Genomic DNA, 18,704 nt, shown 5'->3' on the forward strand with positions numbered 1-18,704 from the left:
TCATTCCCCCATAAGGTTTTCCTACTTCAGACCTAAGGGCTGGCTCACAATTTACCTCAGGTCATTTTCTTCACCCTTGTGGCCTGTTTATAAATGTCAGCTGTGGTAACTTCTTATCATCGTACCATAAATGCAGCTCAAATCCTTCAGGTAACTAGTTTATTTGCTGAAGATGCAGTTCCTTACCCTTTGATACTTCAGAGATATGTTTAGTTGTGATTGTAATTAGTTTTTTAACTGTTTTAATGCTGCATTTTATAATGCTGTAACCCAGCCCGGAACCTTCTGGGGAAGGTAATAAATCTAATAATAATAGTTAATAATAGAGCAAGCAGTAGTGAGTCACTGAGGTGATGTGTGAACCTGAATGTGTTTGTGGTGCACCTCAGCTTTTGTTACCTTGTGACAGGACTGTTTTGTTCTTTTTGTTTTTAACACTGTTGCGTGTCTGAGAGTTTGTGAAACACTATACTATTTTGATAGCTGGGAGATGGATTGTTTTTACTTTTCCCTCAGGTATTATAAACTAGGTAAATTACTCTAATGGTTAAATAGAATGTTAGTAATAAGGAGTGGAATTTGATATGTTTGTGAGCAGCAGGTGCAAAGCAAATCTGATTGATTGCTGTGATTCCATTAGCTTCAGTAGCTTTGGAGAAAGAAAAGTGCCTGTAAAATATGTGAGATATTGTATGTCAATATAAAATTGATAGACTGACACAAATGGAATAAGTTTGTTTGGTCCAGGCAAAATCTCAAAATCTCTCACTTCAGTCAAAATAAGGAGTAACTAATGATAGACAATTTTGCCCAGTAGTGGAGGAGGGGGTGGTAGGCCAGAGAGAATAAGTTCATTTTGTTTGGTATATGGCTCCTTTTTGAATTAAAATACAGCTTCACAAAAAACAAACAAACAAACAAAATGAGAACGCTAAATACATAATAATACAAATACAAGCCAACAAAAACCCCCTCCCACAAAAACATTTAAAAGACCATCGAATGTTAGTCAGCCAAAGGTCTAGTTCTAGAGAAACCTTTTCTCACCTCATGTCTAAAGACGTATAATGAAGATGCCAGGCGAGCCTCCCATGAGCTGGAACTCTGAGCATTCAGGATTTCAGCTCTTGGGGACAGCCTCCATGTATTTGACAGGCTGCCCTGTCATGATCTGAGTCTAGAGAGAGACTCTCCCCCCTCAGTTATCACCATGCACTTGTTAAAGCCTGAAGAGGTCTTTACTTGTAGTGTCTCTAGGTTCTTTTAAGAATGTAAGTCCCTTTGCTGACAGGAAAAGAGTAGTGGGGAGTTTTCTTGACCTGTCAAAAAATAGTTAAAAGTATTTCTGGGTCACCAGGGATTACTGGAAAATGATGCAAGAAAGACAACTCTAAATCTTCCATAGAAAAAATGGACAGGGGCAGAATTAAGTGTACCGAAAAATGATCAAAGTATTTTTAAAAAGCTGAAGTTGGTAAGCACACAGACTAAAATATACTGTTTGTTATTTGAAAATTGGATTTATTTTATTTATTTATAGATAAAATGAACTTCCGAATAGAATCTAGTATCCTATTACAAAGCAAGTCTGGCTGTACTTTGGAGAGTGCCTGGCTTACAGACAACACTTCAGACAACTATATGAAGAAGGCGGCACTAAAAGCATACATCAATTCTTGAAGGATATAAGCTTCATTTAGTAGTATTATGGAAAGGATCAGTAGCTTGTTGACGGCCGCCAACCACACTTCACTTAAATATGTCTGCTGATGTCTTTTGGTGTCCATAGATTCATTTCTAGTTCTACAGAATTGCTCTAAGACTGTCACTTTGAGTAATTTCAGATACTTTGTGGACCTATAGCTATTAATGGACTTCAAGATCACCAGTGTGATAAATAATTCATCCGTGAGTCATTTTTACGGCATCTTCATTTTTCATATCTTGCTTTTCTGTGGTGATTGTATCACATCTAATCATCGGCTTTAAATCTACTTTCAGTGCCTTGACTTTTGGGGGCAGCCACAGGGTTTCACAACATGCAGGTTTTACTTCACAATAGAAAAGCTAATACGCTTGCTGTAGAGAAGAAAAGAAAGATTCTGTTCATAACGACAAGCATGCGAAATGGCAGACTATTGATTTGTGTGATTACATGATACTATGGAGCCAATGATATTGACAGGGAGTTGAAATACAGTTCAGCTTCTAAAAAGCCCTTCCTAGAATAAAGCCACAGTCTCTCTTTATTCCGCAGTTGTGTGGGTGAAGCCAACTTCCTACCTTTGCCATTTGTGAGTGCTGCGCTTAAGAGTAAACTAACTAACTCAGTTAGCTTCCTCCTGTCCCTATCCTTAAAGGAGACACTGGTTTAACCCCTATAGGCAGTGCTTTTTTTCCTGGGGGGATGCAGGGGTACGCATAAAGGTAAAGGTACCCCTGCCCGTATGGGCCAGTCGTGACCGACTCTGGGGTTGCGCGCCCATCTCGCTTAAGAGGCCGGGGGCCAGCGCTGTCCGGAGACACTTCCGGGTCACGTGGCCAGCGTGACGAAGCTGCTCTGGCGAGCCTGCACCAGTGCAGCACATGGAAACGCCAGGTTTACGCATACCCCTAAACATTTTGTGAATCTAAGTTTGGCCTCATTGAGGGGCAGTATTTCAGTATGAGTAGGAAAATGAGAGTACCCCTAAACATTTTTTTTAAGAAAAAAAGCACTGCCTATAGGCACGAGTGATTATTGAGGTTTTCTTTAAAAAAAAGACAACACCTTTTGGAAATTCAAATCTGGTCTTGATGGATATAAATTAGACAAATAAACTACCCTGTTCAGGAGCCCAATAAAAACTGAGCTTGTATACTTCTTTGTATTTAGAAAATCACCACCACCACATTTTAATGACATTGTAAGATGCATGTACACTTTTATATTTCTCTTTAAAAAGTATTTGATAGATAAAAGGTATAATACACTAGTCTTTGCAAGTATTTTTTTTAAGCCGCAAGTACGCTTTTATTATCATTATCACTGAAATTGTTTAATGTCTGTGCCTGTCAAGATTCTGCCTCAGCTGTGATGCCTGTCTGTGTTTCTTTGATTTTCTGGATCTGAAGAGGGAACAGAGAGGGAACCATGTGCAGATAGGCACGTGTGCTGCTGCTGAAATCCATAAACTCACTCAACTCAAGTGATATATGTGCACGTGCGTGCGTGCGTGCGTGCGCGTGCGCGCACACACACACACACACACACACACAATTATATGCAGTGTCTGCACAGCAGTGAGGCAGAAGCAGAAATCTTTAGAGTGGGGGGAAATCCCGAGGGGGCAAACCATGGAATATTGAGTGCAGTGGAAAAGAAAAAAAAAATAAAAAGTAGTAGGAAGAGGTGAATTAACCAGCTTGATAGTGCATTAGTGGTGATTTATTTTGCTTTGGTTTGTTGTGCTACCAGATTAATGTTGTTCATAGTGGCAACAGCACAACAAAAGCGAGAGAAAAATAAACAGAGCATTAGTGTTATAAAAAGTTACTGAATTTCAGCACAAAGTCTATGCACTGATTGGGAATGAAATAATGAAATTGTGTGACCATCCCAAAACTTTTGCAGGTGCAAACAAGTATTGAAAGCAGGATCACATGTGACTGCCCCGTTAGCATCATGAGCACAAATCGTCATGAATGTGCAACAGAAAGGATGTATGGAGAGAACCTTAGGGAGTGCAAATACACTGCAATATTTTGTTAGCGGTCTACTTTGATGAATAGAAAGTATTTTGTGTAGGTGCTCTTTCACAATACTTTATAAAGGTGTGCATTATGTGACGGAAGAAGTAAGGAAGAAGGATTTGACAATGGAATGTGGTAGCAATAAGTCATCGCTGGCTCAGTAGACAGATCCTCTTGCAACAGTTTCACATACTGTTTTCAGGAGATTTCCACCTTTTCTTAAGTAAAGAAGTTAAATGAAAAGCTAAAAGCCCAGTTAGACATGGGGACTGCTAACTTTAAATCTATAAATAAACTGAAGTCAAGACAGGAAGAAATTGATTGAATATGGGAGTAGCCTGGACTGCTCAATAAAAGTACTGTAAAGTAAAGAACAAGAAATGTAAACCACATTGAACTGAGAGTAGATACTTAATGCCCACTTTGCTTCTGACCTTTAAGCTCTGCGGATGGTGGTTTTGTTATGTACTTCTGGGGGATGTAATGGTTTAATGCTTTATATTAAATTCTGTGGTATATTTATTTAAGGAAGAAGAACCAGACTAGTTTAAGTGCATGGCTCTTTGAAGCAGGCATTCATTTTGATGCAAACATTTTATTACCTTTTTATCCTGCCTTTCCTCCCAAGTGAGGAGGAGGAATATGGTATTTGTGCATTCATCCTCATATCAATCGTCTGAGGTCAGAGAGAGAGAGAGAGAGAGAGAGAGAGAGAGAGAGAGAGATTTTCCACTGATCTTAGTGGTTTCGGGGAGATTTGAACCTGAAATTTCTGCTCATTTGGTTACTATCTAGTCAAACACTCCTAATGATAACACACTAGCTGTTCATGAGCTATAATGGTACGAAAGGAAGCCATGTACACTCTTTAATCTCTTCCTGTCCCAAATCAATGCTGATTTCATTAAAAGGACATAATAATAGCAATATAACCTTTGAGAAGGCAGGACAGTCATTTTGAATCTGTGTGGTGGGCCTAATGCGGGGGAGTATGGAGCCTGTTCTGAATATAGAACAAAAATAGCTAGTTACAAGACTGATCTTGATATATGACTAATATTGTAATAGGTTGTTGTTAGTATGGTAGTAAAATAACAGCAAGGAAAACCTTGGCTTAGGTTCCAGCACGCTTTGCCATTTATTAGTAATGATGATCTAATCTGATGGCTTGGATGATACCATTTACAGGTCATTACAGCAGATCTGCAAGAATAAGACTACTGTGGCAAATAGCAGATGTAAACCTAGCTGCTCTGAGGTGTTTGCAGTGAGTGAAAAAAGAGAGAGATAAATATAGTCTCTAGTTAGATATATTGTTCTATCCGATTATCAACAAATTTCTGCTCAGTGTAAATTCATTATGAAGAGTAAAGCCTTGATACTTAGTATGCAATCTATGAGACTCTCTGGAACATGAAATGTCTGTCTTCAGTGGCAGTACCAGTTACTGGGAGCAACAGCAGGCCATATTCAGGCATCTCGTAACCATGGATACCAAACTTGGGAAGAGATCAGTAGGAATGGGAAGGGTTCCACCCTCTTGATGTTTCTGCATAAGCTGACCACATACCATGATAACAAGCATCTGTTTGAAGGGGGTCACTTCTATAAGCATGGGGTTTCCTTCATGAGAACAAAAACCAAAATCTTGGCCAAATTTGGAAACCCTATGGGTGCAGAAGTGGCCCTCCTTCAGGAGGACACTGAGCATGAGTCACCAGGGCTGTGACCAGCATGTACTGAGGGGAGTGAGGTTAACCCTCTCATGCTTTCACTGGACCCTTAATGCATTTGTTACCTGCAGGTTACCAGATGCCTGACTAGGGTTGACATAAGAAAGCAATTTGCCTTCTTTCAGGCTCCCTGGAAGCCTGTGGTTAGATGGTGAACTGGTTGGCTCACCTGGTCTGATATGGTGGACCTCTTCTTGTGTTCTTATGCATATGCCTACATTGTGGAACTACATATAATGCATTATGTTTCTACGTATATTTATTTCAAAGATGAGGTTGCCTGTGTTTCTTATTTTTGTGCATTCACTTTGGTAGACTTCCTTAAGCACTAGAAACCAACTGGCTTTTACTGTAGTTTTCATAGTCAAAGCATATCCTGTGATTAAGTACAATGGAGTTGCTTAAAAACTAAATAAATCTGGTTTGCTTTTCTCATGACTTTGCATATGCCCAGTCCTTCACAATAAAGCCTTTAGTCATTCAACGCATTACAGTGGTACCTCGGGTTACATATGCTTCAGGTTACAGACTCCGCTAACCCAGAAATAGTACCTCGGGTTAAGAACTTTGCTTCAGGATAAGAACAGAAATTGCGCAGCGGCAGCGGGAGGCCCCATTAGCTAAAGTGGTGCTTCAGGTTAAGAACAGTTTCAGGTTAAGAACAGACCTCCAGAACGAATTAAGTATGTAACGAGAGGCACCACTGTACTATGCAGCCAAGTATATGCAGCCAAGGAAAGAAACATTTGCTGCATTTTAAGGAGCAAAATTGGGAATTGGGAATGAGGGGTAAAACCCAGTGACTATCTGTATATTTATGTGCTTGCTCATTTAGTGAGGCACTGGAAATATTTAGCACTACAGTTGTCAGGTTATGGCATATCTAAGAATATATTTCTTTTGCATCTTTTCCTTTTCATCTTTAGCTGCTGGACTGTGAAATTAAACACAACTCTATCCTAGTAAGCACCTGGGTCAATTAAATTGCATCTACCAAAACAAATATGTGAGAGAGCTTGTATTTAAATGCTTCTGGGAACAGATTTCAAGGCAGCAAGCAGGAAACCATGTTCATAATTCCCTCAACACCACCGTTGAGTATTCTTGCAGTGCATTTAGCAGTACTGAAGAACTTACGTCAGATCTGTTTCTTTATACAGATGCATGAGCCATACCGTGTTTACAGCCAAGCAATAAGGTGTGTGTGTGTTTCCACATAGCTCTAAGGAAATCATTTCATCAGTGTAATCTATCCCCCCTCAATGAACTGTTCTGAAGATTTTCCTGACCATCCTAAACAGATTGGGGGAGGGCGCAGTCTGGAGGTCTGACCCACGAATTATGTCCTCTCCTGATCTTTCTGCTGTTGAGGCGAAACACTAAATGCCTGGCTCTGCTGCTGGCTTTTGATAAATTAATTAAAAGATGAAATGTGTTAATTATTTTCTTTTTAACGTAGATCACGCTGCTCGATTTGCTTCTCTAATCACTTAGATCAATTGCATCTTAAAATAAAGGCAGTGATGATTGATGAAATAACCATGTAAAACACAGAGAGATTAAGAAATATTCTCCCCATAACTTAACTCTCTTCAGAGGAGTCTTTGGAGTCTAGGCAGTTACCTCAAATTACATTAACCTTTTATGCAGCCACAAAACACTGCTGATTATGTACCTCTTATGAGACACTACAATTCCCCAGATATTTTGCATAGGCACTACTGCAAAGTAAGATATCTCCCATTCTATACCTGTTTACCTGCTTGCTTGCCTACATGCAGAATGATGTATTTGTCTATTGAATTTTATTCTGTTAGTTTCAGCCCAATTTTGTGTTTTGTCAAGGTCATGTTGAATTTTATTCCTTTCTTTGGATATGTAAGCTGTTCCCCCCTGTTTTGCATCATCTGAATATCTGATGAAATTTCCCCCCATCTTCTTGTTTAGAGAATGGTTGCCTTCCACATGTTGTTGCTTGTACTCTCATCAGTCCCAGCCAGCATAAAAACCAATAGTTAAGAAGGATGGGATATTAGGGAAGAGAAGAAATAGATTTCATTCCAATAGCAGGAGACAGCCTTCTCTTAAATTGGCTTAATTTGAATGGTCCATAAAACCCATAAATAAAACAACCCGTAAGTTGGAAATCAAAGCTAGAGACTGAGAGGGAGGCTGTAAAGGTAAAGGGACCCCTGACTGTTAGGTCCAGTCGCGAACGACTCTGGGGTTGCGGCGCTCATCTCGCTTTATTGGCCGAGGGAGCCGGAGTACAGCTTCTGGGTCATGTGGCCAGCATGACTAAGTTGCTTCTGGTGAACCAGAGCAGCACACAGAAATGCCGTTTACCTTCCCGCTGGAGCAGTACCTATTTATCTACTTGCACTTTGACGTGCTTTCAAACTGCTAGGTGGGCAGGAGCTGGGACTGAACAACAGGAGCTCACCCCATCGCGGGGATTCGAACCACTGACCTTCTGATCAGCAAGCCCTAGGCTCTGTGGTTTAACCCACAGCACCACCCGCGTCCCATTGCATATATTAGTAGCTTTGTACTAATAAAACATTTTTATGTAACTGTGAATTTTTGTAATATTTTAAGTTGGTTGCAGCTTCAGTTTTTTTGTACACTGCTTAGCGATATTTTTAATATATTAAGTGGTATAGAAATTAAATAATCAACCATTCAATCAAATCTCACAGTTAGTTCTCCATATAAGATTAGGCTGTCAGTCCAAATTGTTGCTGGCAGTCCTTTTAAATCCTATTGGAGATTTCATTTACTGTATAGAACCAGCCCTCAGATTTGCACAAAACTAGAAAACTGCGCAAGCAAATTTACAATTGCCTGACTGTGCATTACCACCCTTCTTAAGTGGGGATTTTTTTAAAAAACTAGGTGCACATGCAACTATGTGCATGCATTCCCTGTTGGTACTTAATTGCCATAACAGAACCAATAGATTTGAAGCCAGGAGGAAGCACAAAAGGAAGCACCTACTGGTATGAATAGGAAAGACCAAAGTTGCCCAGTGAATACAAATTCAAATACATGTGTATGGGGATTAGTCCAGGCTAATACAAATGGGACAAAAGTGGATTAACAAGCCCAAAACTTCCATAGTGGGAAACGTTTATGTCGATTTGTAGCTACCAGTTGTTCAAGGCATTGGTCTCTATATATTAGAAAGATTGCTTCTCGAGGACCTGCTTATTGAGCATTCATTCTGATTTGCTGCAAGGAGGTTACATGGCCACATCAAGCAACTGTTATCTCGCACCTGTCAGTGCATTTTCCTTACTGCAGAAGTCTGGTTTTCTTTGGAAGCAGGTTTGCTGTGCAAAAGCTCCAAATCTACTTCATCTGCGCAACTTGCATTTGCCATTATGTGACAGAACACCACCAACAAAATAACAAGTCTGGACCCCAAAAGGCAAATTTAGCCTTCTCTTTCTGTCAGGGAATGGGAAGCTGCCAAAGAGCTGAGGGGGGAGAGAGGCAATTACAGAGAGCCTACATTGTTAATCAGCAGTTCCTCGGCCATGTCAGAAGAGGAAGCTGGGAGGGGGGAGCCAGTGCCAGGACCTAGCCACTCACAGCACAGAGGAAGCAGGAGGCGTGGACTGAGGAAATGGGCCTGCTGGGGGAGGTACCAGAAAAAGTCAGACGGTTCATCTGACTAGCAAGAGATGGATGTGTGTTTGAAGTCCTGTAACTGCTTTGAAGTTTTGCAATAAAACGTTTCTACAGAGATGGCTATGTGCCCAGAGCATTATCTCCACTAGCTTGTCAGCATAAATCCTTACACTTTCCCTCTTCCCCCACTCCCCAAGAAGAGTCCAACATGATTATCTCTCCAAAGAGGCAACAAGGGTCAGATCATATTTCAAAAAGTTTGGGGACAATATGCTGCTCACCTGCAACTGAATATTCTAAATTTACTCCATAGGTGTAAACAAAGTAGTCTCCAGCATCCCAGCCTGCTTTAGTGGATCTAGTTGTCTTGGAAGAAGGTGATGATGCCCCTTTCTATTGAATCAGCATTACAAGTAAGTTCTGTATGCTGAACAGGTACTGCTGATGCTTCGTTTATTATTACTGTTTAAATTGCTAATCATTTCTATACGACTCCTTAATAAAGCACAGGGCTTACAGTAATGATCTGATTTATTCTCGCAACAGCCCTTCAAGGTATAGCATTAAAACTGTACTACAATAAAACGCAATGTAAATAAAAGAAGCAATTAAATAACATACAGCATATAGCACAGTGCATTACCATAGCCACAACAGACAGAAACGTTATTAAATCGTCTGCCAAGACCCTCAGCAATTTTCAAGCAGTCCACAGAGAAAAGAAGCTTTGGAACCACTGCCATATACAATATGTTTTATTAGTAGAACTCTGAAAAATACTGGCATGAACAGGAAGAACATTAGGCCCAGTGGTAAAATGCTTCTAACTACTCTGCTTTAGGTTCGACGTTAATCATTGTTTGCTGAGCTGGGCCTGAATTGTAGAACGGTAGCCCTAAAAATAAGGAAATTCACATTTTCAGTTCAGATATGATGCAGAGTCCTCTGTCCTTCCCCAAAGAGTTAGCGGTGTTCAATATGGAACAGCATATTTTGGCTTATCTCCATATGATTGCAGAAGAGTCTGTTCTTGCATAACACCTCTCATGTCCCGTTCGGCCCCCTGAACTTCTGGATGGGATTGTAGGGGAGAAGAGGGAAGGTGAAAAGTCAGTTGGGTGATTTGATACCCCCAATTATTTCCATTCTGTTTCCTCTGCCGCTGTACAGAATTTGAAAAGTTGGGGTGTCTATGCTTTTTATTTCAAATGCATAGTGCACAACCCTTTGCTTCATAAATACATATTTATTTTCTGCGAGAAAATAGAGGAATTTTTAGCCTGTCACTTTATCCTTGACCTTGAAACACTGGATGCACTGACTCTGACTTTAATTGTCATGACATCACAGCTGAACTTCTACAATGTATAATTAGTGAGGACTTGTGGTGATGTCATAATAAAAAGCACGGAATATAGAATATAGACATTGCTAATTCTGAAGGTCAACTTTTTACATTTCTAGTAATTGATGCTTCTAGTAGAAGCACTTAAACTATCCCACATGGTCTTCTGACTCTACGGAGTCTCTTTAGGCTCTGAGGCTTCATATGTACATTTATGGTTTGGTTTTGCAAGTTAACTTTCTGGTGACTTCCTAAAAATTCACACCTGAACCCTTGGGCCTTTGAATACACCTCTCCTCCCATGTGTATATGGGTCTTCCTTTGGAAGAAAAATAAAAGCAGCTTAATGTGCACACACAGGCACATTTTGCATGCATATCTGATCCTACACTTTGCTACTTGTGTGGTGCCTCTTTTCACTAGTCAATAACTCTCGCTGTCGTCATTCTGAAAAATACCAATATCCTAGCTACTGGACATAATTCAGCAGCTCTGGTTTGCACTCAGATCACCATTCATACAAGACCTTCATTGTTCTTTTCTATGCAAGGGGAATATCAATATCAGCAGTTAGAATCTTCCCTTGAATCTTCCCTTGAATCTTCCCTTCCCTTAAGCAGCACAGAGGGGAAAACAGGGACACATCTATGACGAAGACTTGGAAGTCAACTTTTTGTATTCCATTTGATGTAATTTGGCATTGATTCGTTAAAAACTTGGAAAAACCAATAAATATTAATTGGTTTTAAAGAATCTCCCTTGTATACATACATATTAGACAGGAGTCTTCTTTGAACAAACCTCCTTAGTGGAGGTGTTTTTATTTATTTATTCTAGTTTGTGTTTCTATTGGATTTTAACTGAATTTATACACAAGTGATTGCTGTTTTGTGCCCCCCCTTGTGTGTGCATACTGTATATATCACACACACAAGCACATGAGGGACGTGTCATGGGAAATGATTCACAAAGAAACTAAATAATTATATGAAGCATTTCATAATTATAGGAATACAGACGGCTGCCAAGAGTCTGCATGTACACCTTTGTTTTTAACCACTCACAACAGCAGAAAGAATACATACAAATTCTGCCCTTTATTTAATTGCACTGTTACATGATTGGCAAACAGAATCTTCCATTTCATTTTCGCATGCACATCTATATCCTTAAATAATTTACTTGTCAAACGAGTACAGATATTCAACGTTTCCCATTCTCCTGTCCTTCTTGTGTATTTAGAATATAAGCCTATATGTTGTTATTATTTCTTGTTCTTTTTAATTCCAGGTTTTTTAAATATTGTACAGCTCCTTGGTTGGTTTGTTTTTCAAAGGTTTTATTAGAATAGAAGCAATTCTGAACCCCCTTCCTTTTAGGATTATTGTGAGGAATCAGAATAGTCTGTAAGTGGTTTGATAGTGCTGTGTATTTTAAACGAAGCTTAATTCTCTGTACAGCTGAACTCTGATGCCTTCCTTGAGAGGACAGTCTTGAAGCTCTAAATTTCTGCTCTTTCTTTATCCCTGTGGTAAATTGCTCTTGCTCAATAAAGTTTTCCTTATCTGGCAGAGGTATTTGGTCCCACCGTTCCACTTTCTGCTTTAGTGACTTCAAGTATGCTACAGAAGGGCAGAAATCCTAAGCTTTGCTAAGCAAGCCGAGAAAAAAACGTTTAGGGTTTAAAAACATTTTTTTAAAAAAAGTAGCTCAGCATTTTGATGCCATCCTGGATGTTTTGATGGAAATCTGTATGTCTGACCATCAAATCTGAGCATTAATAGAAAGCCATATTTCTGTTAAGGGTGAGGAGACATCTTATCAGAGCCTTTGCTTCTGTAAAGGCACTCAAAGCACATGACCTCTTAAGCATATCTTGTTTCTACTCAGCAGAATAATGAAATATGATTGGTCTCCAAGCTGTTATTGCCTCTGTTTTCCTAGTCTCTGTGCCACAGCCATGCTTGCACACTTCGCTATTTTTGTGGCTGTCTCTTTTCACCGGTGAAGAACTTTAGCTGCTGTCCTTCTGAAAAATACCAGTAACAAAGCCGTCTCTCTTGTTGGTCTAATGAAGAGCAAATATATTGACTAAATTAGTTTCTGTACTTCTAAAGATCATGGAGAGAAACTTCATTGAAGAAGAAATTCAGCAGACCCTCTCCCTTTCCTGGGGCACAGCCAAAGTCACAGATGAAGATGAGAAGCAGTTTTGTCAGTGAGTAAAATATTTAATTTTATAACATCCTTTTCATGATTTCTATATGATCCATCACAGCACAATCAACATAAGAGATACGAAAAAGCAAAAAAGTACTTTTGGCTCCTTGCATTTGTATGTAACTGCTGATGAGTGCAATTAGAGATGATGTTCTCAAGAGAGAACGTTATCAGTTCATTGTCCTATCGGGTGGGTGCTTCCATTTGTACACATCATGCAAACTGTATAGCATGCACACACAGAATTAAGAATGAATGAAAGTAAATTAGTTGCTACTGCTCTGTGGAATAATGTTGGTTGTATAAATTATTTCTCTTCAATGTTTTTCAATAAAGTAGTTTCTTGCGAAATACGTATACATTATTTATTCACAACTTCTTTGCCCTTTGTATCAATATGCATAAGGATAGCCTGTATGCTGTTTAATACGCAGGATATGTGTGGTTAATGCAGCTGCAAAGATGAAGCCAGAAAGGCAGGAGATTGACAGAGCAATGCTATTTCAATGTCATGTTTTCCTTGCATTTTAATTTTGTATCAAAAAAAGTGCAGCACTATTTTGAAAAATTCAATAGTAATTGCTGATGTCTCTTTTGATCAGTACAAAATATGCCACTGCATTTATTTTCTTAACAAATGGCCGTGCACATGCTGATGCATGTGGTTTTTTTATTTATTTAAATCAAAGCAGTAGCTATGAATGGATGTACTTTTTTGGTAAATGAAAAAATGTAATAGAGGGGCTGTGGCATATTTGCTACCTCAGAATTTGCTAACACTGCCATTTATTTTCATCCAGGCATCTTCTATCTGCTGCTTGACAGAACTGCAGAGAAATAAGTTAGATGGATTGGTTTTATTTCTAAAAATTAGAAAAAAAATCCTCCCGATTCCAAACTTCTTTATTTATTATAATTATATATTCCATTTTTATCACCCCCCTTTTTTGCCTCCAGGGCAGTACACATGGTGTCCCCCAATTTTATCCACACAACAACCTTGTGAGATAAGATAGGTGAATAAAAGACAAGTAGCTGAGGTCAAATAGAGAGCTTCATGTCTGAACACATATTTGAACTTGGAGCTCTCCAGCCTAAGCCTAGTACTCTATCTACACTACCCTTCTGCTGCTGAGAACAACGTCGCTCTAGTTTTTCCTTCAATGTCTGAACTTTTGCTTCCACTGCATTGCCTCCCCTTATCCGTTTCCCTTGAATTGGTTTTTTAAATGAGCACCACAAACACAGCTCCATCCTTAACCCTCCCCCCTAAACTGGTCAAGAATTTTTTTGAACAAACCTTAGTAGCAGGCAGCCTCTTCCACTTTGCCATCTTTACATTGGCTTTTACATGTGACGCCTGCCAAGAAGCAGAGGCAGATAGAGAATAAAAATAGAGTTTGGAGGTGTATTGTCAATAGTTCCTCAGCAGTAGCTACCTGCCATGTTAAGGCAGATAATTTGTTTGTAAAAGAGGGCGATCCTGCACTGAGAGCTTCACATTTCCCAGGCAGTATTTCAATACTTGAAGCAGAACTAGCCCTGAGAAGCTGTCTAGAGAACACTGCAGAAGCATTCGTATTCCATAAGTATAAAATATACTTGAGCTGCTATAATTATTTCTAACATAGATGAGGAATAGGGATGGGCAAAACTGTCAATTTGCATTTCTCTCTGTTTCTCTTTTTTAATAAAATCTTAAGTTCAGTTCTTTACATTTCCACATCAGTTTGAGAATTCCTTTTTTAAAAGTCCTCATGAAAGTTCACCAGCATTTTATTACAGATTTCTCTTAGCATATTTTTGCAATGCGTATTTCTCCTGATATAATACATTTTGCACTAATATGTGTTCATAGTATATGTGTTTCTGTACAATTACTTGGCCGGTAAGCTGCATTGCAAAATTTGGAGAAGTATGAATTTCTAAGGATGGTTGTGTTTTGGTTCAACATAGTATTTCAGAAAGTGTGAAGGAGGTAGATTTATCTTGAAATGCAAACTGAACTGAATTTCTCTCCCATTCTTAATGGAGGTGTGAACCCATCTACTGCGACTTGCCCTACCAGCCAGTAGTTCTAACATAAGTCAAACCACTGCAGTAGCAGCACTGAAGTAACCTCGCTGGGGCACAAGTCTGGGAAGTGCGTATGGAGGTGCTGGGCTGCTCAGATGAAAAAACCCTCCTCTCAGCCTTGCTGAGATGGTCCAAAGGAATGCAGAACAATATATTAGGCACCAGCTTAGCTGCAGGAGTTGCCAGAAGAAAGCTTACAAGACGGCATCTTAGGAACTCCACTCTGGATTTGTGTAAGGTTTACTCCTTAGCCTTTTCTTCTCCCAAAGACAGCCCACAAGGCAGTGGAGGTTTAGGATCAGAGTTTTCCTTCTCCTAGATGGGCTATCTTCTCAGGTTGACGAGCCCCACCTGTCCCTGACTTCTCTCTACAGCACATGCAGAAATCCCCTCCTTGACCACTGGACCCACTTTTAGTCTTGTTTGCTCAGTCCAATGGAGGCTGTATTCACATGAAGTCCCTATTTTACTGAGGGTTTGAGACTCATCAGGTACCCACAGCTGGTTTAGCCAGCCAATTGAAGCTGTTTCCTGGGGTGTGGCCAGTGTCACCTGATGACAGCTTCTAGGAGCCACAGGTGAGACCTGAGTGCAGTGTGGGGACCAAAGATGGACAACCTACCCCAGAAGCACCACAGTATGTTCTTCCCCAGAGGTACCCATCCTCTAACACCTCATATACCCCTTAGGGTACTACATACACAAAACCATTATGCCACCACAACTTATATCTAGTTTGAATTTCGTTCCTTACCAACCCATGCATTTAAGGAATTGAATATAAAAGGCATGGTACACATGCTTACCTGGGAGAGAGCCGCACTGAGAACAATGGGAGAAACGAGCCAACATGTATAGGATTGCAGTGACCTCTATTTCATTGCTCATTATGTTTCGCCAGCTATCATCTTGTCTGCATTCAACTTCTGGTCATTCATCCATCTGCCCTTATTCTCTGATAACAGAATGCGGCAGTCAGATTTCAACTAAGCTGATTTGTGGTTTTTGTGTGTGTGTGTGTAATGCTCATCACCATTGTTAATTACAGAAAAATTGAATGAAATGTAAAATGGTGGTAGCCATTGTTTTTGGAAGAACCATGAGATGAGTTGAAAATGAAACTGCTTAACATTGAAAGACCCAATTAGGCAGGACCACAGATAAGAGTAGCACTCCAGTCTCTTTAAATTTTTGAAAATAGCAGCTTGTGGGTGGGGGATCAAGTTTGTAGCAAAGTAGGGAAGGGGGTAGACTATATGTATAATAATAATAATAATAGTAGTAGTAATTTATTATTTCTACCCCGCCCATCTGGCTGGGTTTCCCCAGCCACTCTGGGCGGCTTTCAAATAGAACATTAAAAACAGAATAAAACTTCAAACATTAAAAACTTCCCTAAACAGGGCAACCTTCAGATGCCTTCTAAAAGTCAGATAGTTGTTTATTTCCTTGACATCTGATGGGAGGGTGTTCCACAGGGCGAGCACCACTATCAAGAAGGCCCTCTGCCTGGTTCCCTGTAACCTCACTTCTCACAGTGAAGGAACCGCCAGAAGGCCCTCGGCGCTGGACCTCAGTGTCCGGGCTGAATGATGAAGATCACCCACTTGAAGCTGCTGGCTTGCCCACCAGTAAAAGCTTACTTGTCCACATATGTTTTGGCTAACAGAATAATCTGTGCATTCCCAGGTCACCACTAGCTTGGCCCTGAAAGAAGAAAAAGAAACTTAATTTCCAACTGCCCTGTTGTCATGACTTCCCATTTCTCAAAGGTCCATTCTGTTTTTCTTGTTATTAGATGTAAAGACTCCAAATAAGAAGGTCACAAAAGCCTAGAATATTTCAGATAGCATTACAGATAGTATTAAAAGAGTTCTATCATTACATTCCCCACAATTCTGACAAGCCAAAGGATTTTATGTTGTGAAATGCAGGCCTGGAAGTTGAATGCATTTTATATTGCTGTCTTCGTTCAGCCAAACATACAGTAAAAAGTCCCCTTTGAAGGCAGTGATTACATTTTGACCTTTTAGAGCTTGCTTTTAGAGTAAAGATTTTTATCTCACATTACAGATAATTGCTGACTGGGTTTAATGCAATCCTCCCAGAGAGCAGGAACTGAAGAGCCTGGGATTTCTGTGATTTAATAGATCATTTATCTTGACTGAGAAGCAGAGGAAGGGAGAGAAGGCTGCAGAAACTTGAACTCTCCGCATCTGAAGGCCTCACAATTTCCTACCTATAGGCTGTATTTGTTTGCTTGTACTTCCTTCTCACAAACTTTGATAGATGGTATTAAAGCCTCGTTGTAGTTAATATGCAATCTAAATAGAGGGACATGATTTTGCGTTTCCGTGCACTGCTCTGGTTTGCCAGAAGCGGCTTAGTCATGGTGGCCACATGACCCGGAAGCTGTACGCCGGCTCCCTCGGCCAATAAAGCGAGATGAACGCCGTAACCCCAGTGTCGTCCGCGACTGGACCTAACGGTCAGGGGTACCTTTATCTTTTTAACTCCGTGGCAGTCCAAGCTCAGGGGAATGCAGCTAAACAGGTGTGACTTCAATACTATTAAACCTGTTTACATTATCCTGTCTAAATTGGTTGCCTCGTTCTTGAATCCATTAGGATAGAATAAGCCCGGGCTGAGGAATACCCAAATCACCCCACGTTACCTTTGAGATCGTTGTTTGTTTGTTTTTAAATGGCAAAATGGTACAGGGAAATATTTGACTTACTCTAATACGGCAAAAGCTTTCAGGAGAAACTTGTCCTTTAAAAAAAATCTATTATATTTGAAGATTTTTCAATTACAGAAGAACATCACATGGACCAATATTTCATTAACCTTTCATTTCAAACATAAGCACCAATTTTCACTTACATATTCTCTTTTCAGAGTTAGCAGAGATCAAATTAATTGAAAGTCTCTGTTCAGATTTTCATCATCATCTTTTTTTAAAACTTCAGGCCCCTCCAAATTGGTGGGGGGGTTTTTTGTGTCTCGCTTTGGTTTTTTGAAGGCGTATTCTACAGTATGTAATTGACACAATTTTAGTTGTTTTGCAGTGGTTCACCATTGTTACTGCATTATTGCTGTCTGAAGTGACTCTCCTGAACTATAGTGCAAGAAAGCAGGACAAAAAATGGAAAAATTGTGGTCTCTACAGTCATGTGATTCAGAGGGAAGTTAAGGTACATGCATTGATTAGAAACAAAGCAATTACCATCCCAAAACATTTGCAGGTGCAAGCAGTATTGACAGTGGCATGGTGTATAACTGCCTGATTCCTTCATGATAACAACTCATCATCAATGCAGAATAAAAAGGATGTCAGGGTGGGGGGTGGGGTTGACTTGATTTGTTTATGTGTTTCTCAGTATCACAAGGACAGGGCTTTTCCAAATTCATCTTTTGAGTCAAGTGATATCGGAAACAGGAACCGCATTTCCATTAAATCATCCCTGAAATTAGGGCTCCCAATTGCACAGATTATGCTTTGTTCATTACAATACCCTTTCTTTTGTCTTGAGGTGGAAAACGTGGGGTGGCGTGCAGTTAAAACGGGTCAGTAGTAAAGAAAGAAAAAGAAAGAGAAAAAAAAGCAGAGTGAAAGATAGACGGTGTTGCTTCTGTTGCCATCTTGACTCCTTTTCCATCCCTATTCTTTGTTAAAATACTGCTTAATGGGTTGAACCTAGAGGTATTTCCATCATAATGCCAGTTGAAACTGGGCTGTTCCTAACAAAAGTTCTATTTATTCAGCTAAGGAAACTTGCCCAATGTCAGATTTCATTGGACATTGCCACCAAAAATGTAGGTAGGTTTCTCTGTTGCCATGGTTGTTCCAACACTTACTAGGATTTTGTTATGTTATGTTATTGGAACGAATTTTTTACCATGCTATGAGGATACCTTCTTGGTATTACTTTAAAAACAATTTCCTGACATCTACGAAGAAAGCA

General features: G+C 39.8%; 2 long non-coding RNA genes across 2 annotated transcripts; one reads left to right on the top strand and one right to left on the bottom strand.

The window, feature by feature from the left end:
• LOC310761938 lies at window positions 1-12,655 on the top strand. Its single transcript, XR_014547758.1, has 3 exons — window positions 1-150; window positions 9,412-9,511; window positions 12,561-12,655. It is a non-coding gene; the product is annotated as an uncharacterized lncRNA (long non-coding RNA).
• On the bottom strand, window positions 1,501-5,207 carry LOC310761931. Its single transcript, XR_014547751.1, has 2 exons — window positions 5,115-5,207; window positions 1,501-2,079 (listed from the first exon to the last, which is right to left on the bottom strand). It is a non-coding gene; the product is annotated as an uncharacterized lncRNA (long non-coding RNA).
• Window positions 12,656-18,704: the final 6,049 nt, after the last annotated feature.

Source organism: Podarcis filfolensis, assembly GCF_964270895.1.
Source record: "Podarcis filfolensis genome assembly, chromosome: 4".
Taxonomy (NCBI): domain Eukaryota; kingdom Metazoa; phylum Chordata; class Lepidosauria; order Squamata; family Lacertidae; genus Podarcis; species Podarcis filfolensis.